The sequence below is a fragment of the Molothrus ater genome, chromosome 25 (assembly GCF_012460135.2).
Source record: "Molothrus ater isolate BHLD 08-10-18 breed brown headed cowbird chromosome 25, BPBGC_Mater_1.1, whole genome shotgun sequence".
Classification (NCBI taxonomy): Eukaryota; Metazoa; Chordata; class Aves; order Passeriformes; family Icteridae; genus Molothrus; species Molothrus ater.
The window spans coordinates 6,378,741-6,393,755 of NC_050502.2; positions in this window are offsets into that span (position 1 = coordinate 6,378,741).

Sequence of the window (15,015 nt, forward strand, 5' to 3'; positions counted from 1 at the left end):
ATCCACACAATCAGATGCTCCAAAAGAAAAAAAGGAAGAGAAGTGGAGCCTGGCCCCTTGGGCATCTCCTGAGCCCAAAGCTGTTCAGTTGGGCTCCTTGTGCCCGCTGCTCTGGTAAGGAAAGGGCCCTGTTGGGGGCAGATCTTTGCATCCTTCACAGCCTCAGTGCCCTCTTTACATGCTTTAGTGCCCTCTTTCCATCCTTCACAGCCTCAGTGCCCCCTTTCCATCCTCTGCAGCCAGCCTGGGGTCTCAGTGCCCCCTTTCCACCCTCTGCAGCCAGCCTGGGGTCTCAGTGCCCCCTTTCCATCCTCTGCAGCCAGCCTGGGGTCTCAGTGCCCCCTTTCCATCCTCTGCAGCCAGCCTGGGGTCTCAGTGCCCCCTTTCCATCCTCTGCAGCCAGCCTGGGGTCTCAGTGCCCCCTTTCCATCCTCTGCAGCCAGCCTGGGGTCTCAGTGCCCCCTTTCCATCCTTTGCAGCCAGCCTGGGGTCTCAGTGCCCCCTTTCCATCCTTTAGAGCCAGCCTGGGGTCTCAGTGCCCCCCTGCCCTCCTCAGCTGCCCAGGGTCAGCCCAGGGTCGGCAGAGCCTGCAGGGGCTGCAGGGCAGGGCTGGCCCAGCACAGGGAGAGCCTTTCCTTGGAAAACCCTTGGGCAGAGGCAGCAGCGCCCCTGCCCCTCCCGGCCTCAGCTCTCCTGGCCATTTTCCCCCCTCAGGAACCTGAGAGATTCAGAATTTCTGGTGGAGCAGTGCCGGCTTTGGATTCGGTTTCCAGTTCTGGTGCCTCCTTCCCCGGGTCTCCTAATGACCGTGGATTAATGAACAATTACAAGGCTTCATTTTGCTGCCATGTAATTCCAAGAAAGGAAGAGCATCTTTCTGGAACATTGTGCTTGAAAAACAAAGGAGAGCTTTGACTGTCAAGTCACTGATGTTCCCTCTTCACTTAAAAGCTTTCCAATTTACTTACAAATTATAGTGTTTTTAATGCAAATTAAGCACTAGAGAACATTCTTTCCTTCCCCCAGATTAGCAAGAACCAAATTGACCAAGAAAGCCAAACATGGAATCTGGACTCAATGAATATTTAAAATAATGAGGCTGTTTAATTATTCTGATTGGCGAAGGATGATGCTGCTGAACCCCAGAGCTGATGACAGGGCTGGGGCACGGGGCTTTGCTGTGTGAGCAGGGGAAGCGTTTGTGATCACCCTGTGTTCTGGTGTTTTCTGTCCAGTGAACCTGGGATTATCATATCATGTATCATACATCATATATCATATATCATATATCATATATCATATATCATATATCATATATCATATATCAATCATATATCATATATCATATATATCATGTGATATATTAAAACTATACGAAAGAAAGAAAAAGGAGACATCAGAAGGCTAGAAAGGAATTAATAATAAAATCCTGTGACTGACCAGAGAGTCCGACACAGCTGGGCTGGGATTGGTTATTATCATTGGGAATGATTAATTTAATTAATTAATCATTAATTAAAAACATGGCTTAATTAAAGTGGCTGCTCCGGGAGCAAAGGGCGCCAGGGGAGCTGCAGGAGAGGTGGGAGCGAGCACACCCTGCCCCAGCACTGAGGGAAAACCCAAATCCAGAGTTCCCTCAGCTCTGCTCCAGCATCCCCCAGCCTCAGGGACCTGCAGGTTTGTGCTCTCCCTTCCCAAGTCATCCTCAGAGGAAACGAGGAGGGGATTCCTCCCCAGGAGCTGAGGGACAGGAGCAGGAGCCGTGGGCTCAAACTGAAATAGGCAACGTCAGGTTGGACATTGGCAGGAAATCCTTCCCTGGCAGGGTGGGCAGCCCTGGCACAGGGTGCCCAGTGCAGCTGGGGCTGCCCCTGCATCCCTGGCAGTGCCCAAGGCCAGGCTGGGCATTGAGGAGGCGTCCCTGGGGGCATTGGGAAGGTGTCCCTGGGACATTGGGAAGGTGTCCCTGGGGCAGTGGGAGGTGTCCCTGGGGCATTGGGAGGTGTCCCTGGGGCAGTGGGAGGTGTCCCTGGGGCACTGGGAGGTGTCCCTGGGGCATTGGGAAGGTGTCCCTGGGGCAGTGGGAGGTGTCCCTGGGGCACTGGGAGGCGTCCCTGGGGGCACTGGGAGGTGTCCCTGGGGCATTGGGAAGGTGTCCCTGGGGCAGTGGGAGGTGTCCCTGGGGCACTGGGAGGTGTCCCTGGGACATTGGGAGGTGTCCCTGGGACGCTGGGAAGGTGTCCCTGGAGCAGTGAAGGTGTCCCTGGACAGGGAAGTGTCCCGGCCATGGCAGGGCTGGGGTGAAGGGATCCGTCACATCCAAGCCAGGCCACTCTGGCCTTGTGGGCCGGAGCTGATGGCTCTGAAATGCTCAGGGAGCTCTGCACAGGCCCAGCTGGAGCTCCTGACACCCCTCCCTTCCCACCAGAGCCCTGTGAGCTGATCCCACCCCAGTCCAGCCCCCCCGGCTCCTCCAGCTCCCCTCCAGCGCTGATGCAGAACAGTTGGACCCCAAGGCAGGGGAGCAGAGCCCAGGCTTGGGAGGAAGAGACTGGAAACAGCTGCAATTGCTGGCAAATCCTGGAGAAATCTGCTCCAAGTGGGGCTTTTTGCTTGTTTTCCAAATATTTGCCATTAATTTCTATTCCAAACTGCTCTAAAGAGCCCCGGTGCCCACGGGTGGGGTCCCAGCTCCGTGCAGAGCTCTGGGCACGGAGCTGCCCCCAAAAGGGGCAGCCCTGCTGTTCTCAGTGGGCACAGCCCTGCAGCAGCCTGGAACCTCCTCCTGCAGCTCCCACGGAGCTTCCCCTGCTCCAGGGGCTGCCAAACTCCCCCCAGCAAAAGAGAAAATAATTCAGGCTCCTACCTACACGAGCCACCGAAGGAAAAGACACAAAACCCACAAAAGCCAACTAAGCAAACAAAAAGGAGATAAAAGCAGTTTGCTTTAAGGCAGCAGCTTTTCTGAAAGCCTGCAGTAAATCTTTAAGATTATCAATAATGAACACATTCAATGTCTTTTTTCGTCTTCTTTTAAATCACTTCTTGCAGTGGAGAGAAATCAGTCCGGGGGGTAGTTCCTATGTGAGCTGCATTTATTATCAAGGGATTGAGAGAGCTGGAGATGGAGAGAGGGAAAATGAGCCTCGGCAGGCTTGGGGAGGAGGCTCAGCTCCACTTCCCCGTCCTTCCTCCCTCAGTCACAGCACGCCCCTAATGAGCCCTGGCTCCATCTCGGCGCTAATGACACTCACAGCGCGGATGTGTCTCCCAAATTCAGTCAAGTGACAACACGGAGTCTTTAATATGCAAAGGAGGCCTTTGTGTCACTCCCCAGAACTTCGGTGTCTTGTCAGGCCCTGCAGGAATTCCGGGGGAAACAAATTGCACTGATCACAGGAGGGGCTGCACAGCAGAGCGGGGATGCTGGGCTGGGCTGGGCTGGGCCGGGCTGGGCTGGGCCGGGCTGGGCTGGGCCGGGCCGGGCTGGGCTGGGCTGGGCCGGGCTGGGCTGGGCTGGGCCGGGCCGGGCTGGGCCGGGCTGGGCTGTGCCGGGCTGGGCTGGGCTGGGCTGAGCTGGGCTGGGCTGGGCTGGGCTGAGCTGGGCCGGGCCGGGCTGGGCCGGGCTGGGCTGGGCTGAGCTGGGCTGGGCTGGGCTGGGCTGAGCTGGGCCGGGCCGGGCTGGGCCGGGCTGGGCTGGGCTGAGCTGGGCCGGGCCGGGCTGGGCCGGGCCGGGCTGGGCTCCTGGGGCAGCCAGGGAACCCCCGGGGACCCCTCAGTGCCACCCTCGGTGTGCCAGGGGCCACCAGGTCACTGCCCTAAAGCTGCCCTGGGCAGCTTTTACTGCCCCAGAGCAGCCCCAGAGCAGCCCTGGCGAGAAATCCCTGCCCCAAATCAGCCCTGGCCAGAAATCCCTGCCCCAAAGCAGCCCCAAAGCAGCCCTGTCAAGGAATCCCTGCCCCAAAGCAGCCCTGGGCAGAAATCCCTGCCCCAAATCAGCCCTGGCAAGGAATCCCTGCCCCAAATCAGCCCTGGGCAGAAATCTCTGCCCCAAACGAGCCCTGGGCAGCTCTTACTGCCCCAAACCAGGCCCAAAGCAGCCCTGGCCAGAAGTCCTTCCCCCAAAGCAGCAATCCCTGCCCCAAATCAGCCCTGAGCAGAAATCCCTGCCCTAAAGCAGCCCCAAAGCAGCAATCCCTGCCCCAATCCCTGCCCCAATCCCTGCCCCAGTCCCTGCCCCAATCCCTGCCCCAATCCCTGCCCCAATCCCTGCCCCAATCCCTGCCCTGCTCAGCACCCCCTGCCCCAAACACCAGTCCAGAGAGCTGGGCTTGGGCCTCAGGGTGCTGGGATGGGCTTTGCAGTCACAGAATTTAAGGAAACCCCATATTTTTAGACATTTTCATGGGATTGTCTTTGGGGTCTGGTAGTGGTTGCTTCTTTGGTTGTATTTTGGTGATTTTTTTTCCCTTGGGGCTATTTTTGGATGAAATGGGGAGGAAACCAAGCAAGACTCCCCTCCCAGCCCAAATCATTGTGTTGGAAAATGCTTCTGGCCAAAGGCATTAAATGAAAGAGAATGTGTCATTTTCTCCTGATAATTTTTAATTGATCACATCCACCACGGAGGTGGAGCTTGGCTGGAAAGGGTCTGTGCCAAACGGCTCCTATTTGTCTGTGATTTCCCTGGGGCATCTTTTAAACCATTAAAATTTACAAACAACTTCATTTCTTATTAACACAGCTCCTTAATTGCTTCCATGGGAAAAGAGTGGAGTTATTTGCATCTTCTTTTCTTGGGGCTCCAGGGCTTTAGAGCAAACATTTAGGGATGAGCTTTGAAATGAAGCCGTGCTCCAGAGCCAGGCCAGGCTCCTCTCCAGGCTGCCCCAGACACCTGCACACCCCAGCAGGGCATTTCAAACCTCCTGCACAAATCCAGGGCTGGTTTGGGGCACGTTTTGGGATAACCTGATATTGGCAGCTCACAGCAAACCACCTCCCTTGTCCCTTCCAGAGAGGGCAGCACCATCACCTGCAGGGCTGAACACCAGAGACAGCACAGAGAGAGCATCTCCTGCCCTGTGAGCACAGAGAGAGCATCTCCTGCCCTGTGAGCACAGAGGGAGCATCTCCTGCCCTGTGAGTTCAAGCCAAGGAGGTTCTCATCCCTTTAGTGCCCTGCTCCTGCAGGATCCTGGCTCTGGGGATGTGTCTGATCCCTGTTCCTGCTCTGGGGGTGTGTCTGAGCCCTGTTCCTGCTCTCTGGATGTGTCTGATCCCTGTTCCTGCTCCCTGGATGTGTCTGATCCCTGTTCCTGCTCTGGGGATGTGTCTGATCCCTGTTCCTGCTCTGGGGATGTATCTGATCCCTGTTCCTGCTCTGGGGATGTGTCTGAGCCCTGTTCCTGCTCTCTGGACATGTCTGAGCCCTGTTCCTGCTCTGGGGATGTGTCTGAGCCCTGTTCCTGCTCTGGGGATGTGTCTGATCCCTGTTCCTGCTCTGGGGATGTGTCTGAGCCCTGTTCCTGCTCTGGGGATGTGTCTGATCCCTGTTCCTGCTCCCTGGATGTGTCTGATCCCTGTTCCTGCTCCCTGGATGTGTCTGATCCCTGTTCCTGCTCTGGGGATGTGTCTGATCCCTGTTCCTGCTCCCTGGATGTGTCTGAGCCCTGTTCCTGCTCCCTGGATGTGTCTGAGCCCTGCTGGTGCAGGATCCCGGCTGTTGGAGCACTTTCCCAGGATCACTCACATCTGCCATGGAAATCCCCAGCTCCTCCCACGGGCCCAGGCTCTGTCTGAGCTCTGGGTGCACCCCAGGAATCATTTCCAGCACATGGCACCGGGTTTGCCATGAGCTGACACAAATCCCACAAACTCACTTTCCATCTGAAGCCTGCAGTGTAAATCCCAGAGCTATATTGGAGCTGGATCTCACCCAAAGCCAGGAGTCTGCTGCTTGGCTTTAAATATCACAGGGAAATAGAAAGGGATCCTTTCAGTTAATACTAATTATTATTCAGTCTATCATTAACAGCAACTGCACTTTGATAGACGGGTTGAGAAGCAGCTTTGGTTTGCACTGATGAGTCTGTGACGAGTTGCCAAACTTTTCTTATTGCTGATAATTAGCTCCTGTTCCTTCATCAGCACCGAGGCTGCTCCTGCCAGGGGGGCTGGTTCTGACACAGGAGGGATGGATCTGAGGATTCCCAAAACCCTGAGTGGGCAGGGACAGCTGCCTGCACCAGGGCAGAGGGGGGAAGAAAAACAATATTTAATAAATAGTGTTTAATAATAGACTAAAATATAATAATATAATATTTAATATATTTTGTTCTATTATTAAATACTATTTATTAAATATTATAAAAATTTATACATTTATAAAAATATTATAATATTATAATTATAAAAATAATATAATATTTAATAAAACAATACAATAAATGGTCAGAACGAATTTTTATAAAACGAGCTTTGCAAAGCTCCAGCTGCTCCTCCTCTCCCCAGCATTTCTAACAGCACAAACACAGTGATGGTGATGGCAACTTTCAGGTTTCCTGCTGGAACCACGGAGTGGCTTCAGCTGTGTTTTAGAACTTCTGACACATCCATCAGGGTATGACAAAGAGAGCTGGGGCACAGAGAACCCATTAGAGGAGCTTTGCTCAAAATTCCTGGCAGTTGAGTCAGACTTCTGTAAAATAAAGCCTCTGTTGATGTCTCCTCGGGGCATAAGAAGTGTTTATAAAATACCCATTACACACAGGGATTATGAGCAATTTGGAGATTTATTTTCATACGTGAAACTGATAAAAATCTCCGAAATTTTCAAACATTAATTTCGCCAGACGTCACTTTGGCAGCTCCTTTGTTCTGGGGGACAATGGTAACCAATGTTCCAGTGACCTCCAGTGGGGAGCGGCGAGAATACAGCGACCCTGGGCTGGACAGGGACCCCCCTGCAGGGGCTGCCAAACCCTCCCCGGACGGACAAACAGAGCAGGGCTGCGAGAAAACCTCCCTCGTTTGTCATTCAAACGCCTCAAACTCACCCCCATCCCTCTGCTGCAGAAACTCGGGTGAAAATCTTCCCTGTCTGGACCTTGGACAAAGCTGCCTGAGCCCAACCAACCCCAAATCCTGCAGGTTCTTCACCTTTTCATGAGTCAGCACAAGCCAGGGGCTCAGTCTCATTCCTGGGTGCCTCCTGATGACTCCTGAGCCACCAAGAGCCAAAGACTTTTAGTCCAAGATTAATCCCCCCTTCCTGTTGGGGAGAAATGGAGGATGGCAATTTTGCAACCACAAGTCCTTCTCACCATCTGGCCCTGGTGAATGTGGGCAGAACTCCGGGTAATAAATGCAGGATTTATTTGAACAGAGCAGAACAGAGAGCAGGGGGAGCACACATCAGTCACACCCAGCAAAGCTCTGCCGAACTCCCAGGGACCACCTTGAAACGGGAGGAGAAGCCAAGGAGAACCCAAATCCTGGAATGGTGCATTGAACCAGGACTAAAGCTCTCTCCTGATCCCACCCTTCACAGCCCCAGGGATGTTCATCCACACGAGGCTGGCCCCAGCCACTGCTGCTTTAGGAGCCCCTGCAGGAACCCACAGGAGCTCCTGGGATTTGGTGCTCCTGGAGAGACCCCCAGGCCCAGGCTGGCCTGGCTGTGCCCACCTGAGGCACCCCAGCAGTCCCAGCCAGGAACAGCTGAGCAGCTCCTGGGCCACCCCAAAGCCCAGCAGCGCTCACAGGGAGCTCCACATCCCCAGAGCATTCCCCTCACGCTGCCTCTGCCTGATAGCACAAGAAATACAATGGGTGTGTTCTGCCTCTGCCTCTTCATAATTAAAGAACAAACATTTCCCTGAGAAGTCGCTGAAGGTCCCAGAGCACCATCCCTCACTGCACAGAGCTGCTCAGGAGGGTAATTCCTCATCATGGAGGGAGCACCAGGACCATGCAGGGTCTCTGTCTGCCACTGTCTGCACAATATTAATGTAGAAAATAAAATATTGGCTCCAATCAATACTTCCCTGGCTCCTCCATCCATCAGCCCCCCTCCACTTGATAAAAGTCCTTCCATGTCACGTTTGCCCAGGCTGATGAGATCACAGCACCTCTTCCCAGCATGAGTGATGGTGTGGGGATGTGTAATTGTCCAATAAATCACCCCCCTGATCAAAGAGCTGAGATCCTCTGGGTGCCAGGGAGGCACAGCCAACATCAGAAATACAATAAGTTAATTAATTGCTGCAAGATTTTTACCACCTTGAGACAGGTTGGGTGTAACTTGTCACAGCCTGGAAGGCCCAGCACCAATTCCTGGGGGATCCAGACCCTCCTGGCTGCTCCCATCCCTGTCCCAGGCACAGCCCAGCACCAAGGAGATCCCTCAGCCAAGAAAGGGAAGCCACAATCCATGAATGTGAGCTCAGGGGAAAAAAAACAAACCAGCATCCAGAAGCCTCTGCTTTAGAGGCACCTGATTGCAGCACCTTTAATCCTTTCTGTCAGCCCTGCAAGATCAGGCATTAGCATCCCTGTAACCTCTTGTTCTAATTAAGACAGCAGATCTTGGGCGCTCCCCTCCCCAGCAGCTTCAAAGGAGCACTGGCAGGCACTGAAGTGTTTGTGCTGAGGGTGAGTGGCCCTTGTAAAACACAAATGGTAATGAACACACCACGGGAAGCTTTCATACAAGTGTGCAGCCATTAGCAAGCGGATTTGGGCTGAAATACCCCAGGTTCAGCTCCGGGGAGCTGCCAGGCTGCTGCTCCCACACCCTGCAGGCACTCAGGGAGCCTGGGGGGCTGTGAGCCCCCTGCCCTCCCCCAGAGCCCCCACTCCCCCTGAGGGCTGCTCCCAGAACCTCGGGGTGCCAGGGGAGCCGGGGGGCACTGCCAGGGGGCCTGGGCACTCAAACAGGGCCAGGAAAGCCCAGCAGCAGGGATGCTGCCCAGGGATGGTGCCCAGGGATGGTGTCCAGGGGCAGGGATGCTGTCCAGGGATGGTGCCCAGGGGCAGGGATGCTGCCCAGGATGCTGCCCAGGGATGGTGCCCAGGGGCAGGGATGCTGCCCAGGATGCTGCCCAGGATGCTCCCTCCTGGAGCTGAAAGGAGGATTGGCTCGGGAGGCTTTCCCATGGACACACACCCCATGGTTTAGGGTTCACCATTTAGTATCAGTGTTTAGCATCTAGTATCCAGTATTTGGTATCTGGTATTTAGTACCTGTTATCTAGTATTTAATATCTAGTATTTAGTCTTTAATATCGAGTATTCAGTATTTCCTATATAGTATTTAATATTTAGTATCCAGTATTTAGCATTTAGTATCTAGTATTCAGTATCTGTTATCTAGTATATTGCATTTAGTACCTAGTATTCCGTATTTAGTATCCAGAATCCAGTATCTAATATTTAGTATACAGTATTTAGCATCTAATATCCAGTATTTGATACCTAGTATTTAGTATTTAGTGTCTGTTATCTAGTATTCAGTATTTGGTATCCAGTATTTAGCATTTAGTATGCAGTATTTAGCATTTAGTATCTAGCATTTAATATTTAGTATCTAGTACTCAGTATTTAGTATCTAGCATTTAATATTTAGCATCTAGTACTCAGTATTTAGTATCTAGCAATTAATATTTAGTATCTAGTACTCAGTATTTAGTATCTAGCATTTAATATCTAGTATCTAGTACTCAGTATTTAGTATCTAGCATTTAATATTCAGTATCTATTCTTTTGTATTTGGTATCCAGCACTCAGACCCACTCCTCAGCAGGGTCCCTGCCCCTGGGCAGGGCTGGTCCTGCAGCCCCAGCTCAGGCAGGCCTGGCCCAGCTGGGAGCAGCTCTGAGCTCAGGGCACAGCCCAGGACTCAGCGCTGGGTCAAGCTGAAATCCCAAAAGCTGCTTAAGACTGAGCATGGCTGTTCTTTGTTTCTCTGGGATGAGAGGCTGAGCACTTTCTCCTGAGAGCCACGGTCACAGGGCAAGGGGACAGGAGAGATGTTTTTGTACAAATATCAGCAGCTCCCTGCACAAACACTTGGGCACTGGGAGGCCAAGCCCCCCTAACCACCCCTGCTCTCTGTGCCAGGTTTCAGAGAAGGTGAAAAGGCAGAAAACCAGACAGAAAAGGAAAGTAAAAGCCTCAAATCCATTTTCTCACGCAGCTTGTCCAGTCCTCCACAAGCCCCAAGCCCCATTTCTGTGCTGCTGTCCCAGCACAGCTTTGCCAAAGCTTTGCTGCAGGGAATTCCTGATCTGAGCACAATTCACCTTTCCTCATCATCTGCATCTCCCTCCCCTGCTGGCTCTGCCCAGAGCAGATTTCAATAAAATCCTGGGGCCACAGAGCTTCAGCTCCTTGTTCCTGCTCTGCTCTTGGCCAACACGAAGAATTTAAAAAAGAACCAAAAAAAAAAACCAAAAAAAACCCCAACAAGTCCAAAACACACAAATCCAAAAACAAACACAATCTTGGTGGGGGAATAATTTAATTGGAAATCTCAGTACTTTTCCAAACATCTCTGCTGGAGTTCACTCCATGCTGGTCTCTCCCAGCTCAAGAACACCCTTGGCCAAGGTAACCTTTGGAAAGGTTCTTTTATTGATCTGCTGCTCCACAGACATTTACATTTCTTGGATGGAGGGAGAGGCAGGGAAGAAAATTAAATTACTTTGCTCAGTGATCTTAATTATCTGAAATAATTATCTCCAGTCAATTCTCAAAAAAGAACTCTCTGGAGAACAGTGTATTTTAGTTTGGATAAAGCAAAAGGAACTGAGTCCAAAGGAACACATTTTGTAACTTATTTAGGAATACTCAATTAACCCTCTGAGTGAGGAATCCAATCAGAGCTCCTCCGTTCCACTTAATTATTAAAAGCCATTTGTGGGGAGGCACAGAAGGAGGGGTCCAGAGCAGCTCCCTGTGCCTGAAAGGGTGATTTTAGCAAAGAGCTGAATCCTGTGCAGGGACTGTGCACTCAGGGCTGGCTGTGCCTGTTCTGGGGCTGTCTGGGGCATTCCTGTGACTTCTGTGGGACTGATGGAGAAGTCAGGCTGAGAACCCTCCTGTGAAATTCAATGAACATTTCAGAGCTCAGTGGCAGCGCAGGTTCTGAGCAGCCCAGGATGGGAACGAACACCCCAAAGCTGGGATGGTCCCACCCCAGGAGCTCCTGTGCTGAGCTCCCACCTTGCCAGCCCCCGAGGCCTTCGAAGCAGGGTGGTGGTGGAGGGTTCAACCAAAGCAAACAAACTGCTAAAAATAAATTGGTATCCCATCTGTTGCCAGGCAGGGAATGCAGCCCCAACAGCCAGGAGGGGGATGAAAGGCTGCAATAAACACCTTGAAATGATATCTGAGAAATTCTGTGGCCTCGGGAAAACGGTCTGGGTTTCTCTTCCTCCTCTTTTAATTGGTTTTTCCTGAGGGGAAGAGTGAGGGTGGGTTTGTGCAGCACGAGCAGGGGAGCAAACAAACACCGAGGCTCTGAGATTGTTCATGTTCCAATCAACTTGTGCTGGCAAACAGGATTTCATGGGCAGGGTGGGCTGCAGGGGGCTGGGGGTGAGCACAGAGCCAGCTCAGAGCCAGCAGGGTCCCCACAGGTCCCAGGAAAGCCTCCCTTGTCCTCCCCACTGCCAAAGCCATCCTGTGCCCAATCCTCTGCTCGAGGAGGAAACATTTTGCAGCCACACTGAGGTTTGTGGGCTTTCATGGCCACTCTGGCTGCAGCAGGACTCGGACTCAGCCCTGGGAACTCCAATTCCCCCAGGGAGGGGCAGAGCAGCCCCAAAACCTGTGAAGGGTTTGAGCAGAGAGAGCAGCACAGAGTCCTCCCCACGCCCTGAGCCTCCCCAGATGCACCAAATGAAGTTTTGCTCATCAGGGATGCATAATTAACCCCTTGAGTAAACATCCATTCAGACCTGCATAATTAGCGCTGAGTTTTTCAATGGACTAATGAAAGGCCCTTTTAGGTCCCTAATTGGCTTCCCCTTAGCCAGCTCTGGGTGTGAGCTGTCAGCACAGGAAGGGCTCTGTTGGCAGGGGCTGTGAGGCTGCAATTCCAGCCAGGGTGGCCAAGGGTGCCCCAAAGCTTCTCCTCTGGGGGCTCTCAGAGAAAACACTGCCCAGGCTGGAGAAATGCAGCCCCAAAGCCCCAAAACCTGGCTGGGGGTCAGTTTGGGGATGGTGCTTTGGGCAGGGGATAAACAGCCCCAAAGCCTCAAACCTGGCTGGGGATCAGTTTTGGGGTGGTGCTTTGGGTAGGGGAGAAATGCAGCCCCAAAGCCCCAAACCTGGCTGGGCGTCAGTTTTAGCATGGTGCTTTGGGCAGGGGGTGGGATGTGTCCCAGAAAAGCAGGTTTGTATGGAAATGATGGAGATACAAGAGATGGATGGAATTATTTAGGGACAGATAATGAAGCTGTGCAGTAAATGTGCCACTGAACAGGGTAATTAACAGTAATGCTAATCAGCAGCTAATTACATGATTCTTTGCCATTTTTTAAAGGAATGGTTACTGTGTAGTCTCCAGGAGCAGAATTCCCAGGTCAAGGAGAATGTGCAGCACCTGAGACTGAGCTCCTTGGGTAACTCATTCACCAGTTTATCCACTGAAGTTTAAAAATGAAGCCTGGAGAGAAGAGCAGCTCTTCCCCATTGAGGCAATGTCGGCTCAAAGGATCCAGGCCCATCTCAGCTCATTAAAGCCAGGCCATGGATGAAGGAGCCTCCCTGCTTTGCAGAGCCCCTGGTTTAGGGCAAAGAGAGAGGCAAATCACGCTCCCAGCCTGAGAGGAATGTGTGACTGGAACGCACTTGATTTCAAGGAGCTCTGCCACAATAACTTCCCCTGCTCGGACTCCCGAGGGCACCCCTGGTGTTCTCACACCTTTGCTTTAACCAGGAGCTTTTCCTGCCGCTTTCCGTGGCTGCCAGGGCCAGGAGCTCCATGGGCTGTGCTGCAGTGCTCTCTGCTGGCCCGGCCCGCAGCTCCCGCTGTGACGCTCTTGAGGGGCCCAGGCTGAGGGAAGGGACATGGAGAAGGTTGACTCCGTGTTTAGGAAGGCTGATTTGTTATTTTAGGATATATATTACATTAAAACTATACTAAGAGAATAGAAGAAAGGATTTCTAGCTAAGAATAGAAAAAGAAGGAATGATAACAAAGGCTTGTGACTGACTGAGACAGTCCAGACAGCTGGACTGTGATTGGCCATTAATTAGAAACAACCACATGAGGCCAATCCCAGATGCACCTGTTGCATTCCACAGCAGCAGAGAACCATTGGTTAATTTTGTTCCTGAGGCCTCTCAGCTTCTCAGGAGGAACAATCCCAAGGAAAGGATTTTCCATAGAAGATGCCTGTGACAACAGCCCAGGCTGCAAGCCCTGGGTCATACTGGGACCTGTTTCTGGCACTCATTTGTTCTCTTTTCCCTTTCGGGATACCAGCAAGATCGTGTCACAAATGCTACAGAAAGCATCACGTGGAAAGAAACCAAAGTTCCTCTTTAATTACACACACCTATGTCAACAGCCACTGTTATAACCCATCCAAATTAAGAACCTCTACGCAAAACAGAGTAAATTATTGAATTACAAGAACCTTGGGAAAAAGTGGTAATAGATTTGGAATTGAATGTCCAAAAGGAAAGAGATGGATTTGAAGACACAGTTCAAGATTTGGTAAAAAAACAAATAATAAAGGAAAAGGTAAAACCAGCACAGCAATTGAACTCTGTGACCCCAAATGATCTATTGAGTCGTATTACAAGACTCCAAGCAGTTATGGAAATGATAGCAAATGGAGCCGCCCAGAATTAGAGTTATTATCAAGTCAGCAAAGCCAAACAAAACCTGTAGGGTATCAGAATAGGTTGGCTTTAGACTATTTATTGGCCAAAGAAGGGGGTGTTTGTGGAAAGTTTAATATATCAGATTGTTGAAAATTGATGAGCACAGAAAAGTCATTCTAGAAAAAGCAAAAGAAATCAAAGAAGAAAAAAATATATATGCATATAATAACCCAGGTACCGGTCCAAAAATTAGAAAACATTGTTAAAACCTAGCTGGTGGGGTAATGTATTAGAAGAAATTAAGATCTTTCATTTTATGTGTTACAACTCTTTTTATATTTCTTCCTTGTGTAATCCCCTGTTTTATTTTGCCCGCATAGTCCAGAAGATGCAAGTAGATAAGAAATATTGCTCAAGCCAAAGGATTTACAAAGAATAAGAGTGGGAATTGTGAAAAAATGCATGTATTTTATGATTGGCTTTTTGGAAATATTAAAATGAATATTATATGTGTTGTGTTAGAATGTAATGCTGTATTAACTCTCTTAAGTAGTGTGTTAAATATAGTTTTAGGTTATAAAAATTGTTAAAATAGAGACGATGCTATGTAGGATACTTTTTTTAAAGAAAAGACTTGCAGAGAGATAGCAGCCACAGGACACCTGGATCTTTCAGAGAAAAAGAATTTATTGCCCTCTTATCAGAAATGAACTTCGTCCCGCCTCCAAGGCGCTGTTAGGGTTAGAAGGAAGAAGTGGATGATGAGCAGACAGAATCCTGTGTTTGAATGGAATTTATGCACCATGTACGAAGTGTATGACTATGCAACAGGCTATTGCTTTTAAGGTTAATCCTTTGTTAACGGGGGTCCTTTTTCAGGCTCGTGCTGCCCAGAAAAAGGTACCCGGACATCCGTAACTCTTTGTTTTTGTTGTCTCATATTGTCCTAATTCAAATTGTCCAAATTATTATTGCTCTAATTTTATTACTATTTTAATAATCATTTTATTACTATTAAACTTTTAAAAATTTTAAAAACAAGTGATTGGCATTTTTGATACCAGTCTGTTAGGTGAAAATGATCAAAAGATTTTTATGAGTTTTCTAATTTTGGTATTTATGCTGGTGAATTTCCAGGGTTTATGTCTCCTTTTGGGTCGAGAAATCTGTCCC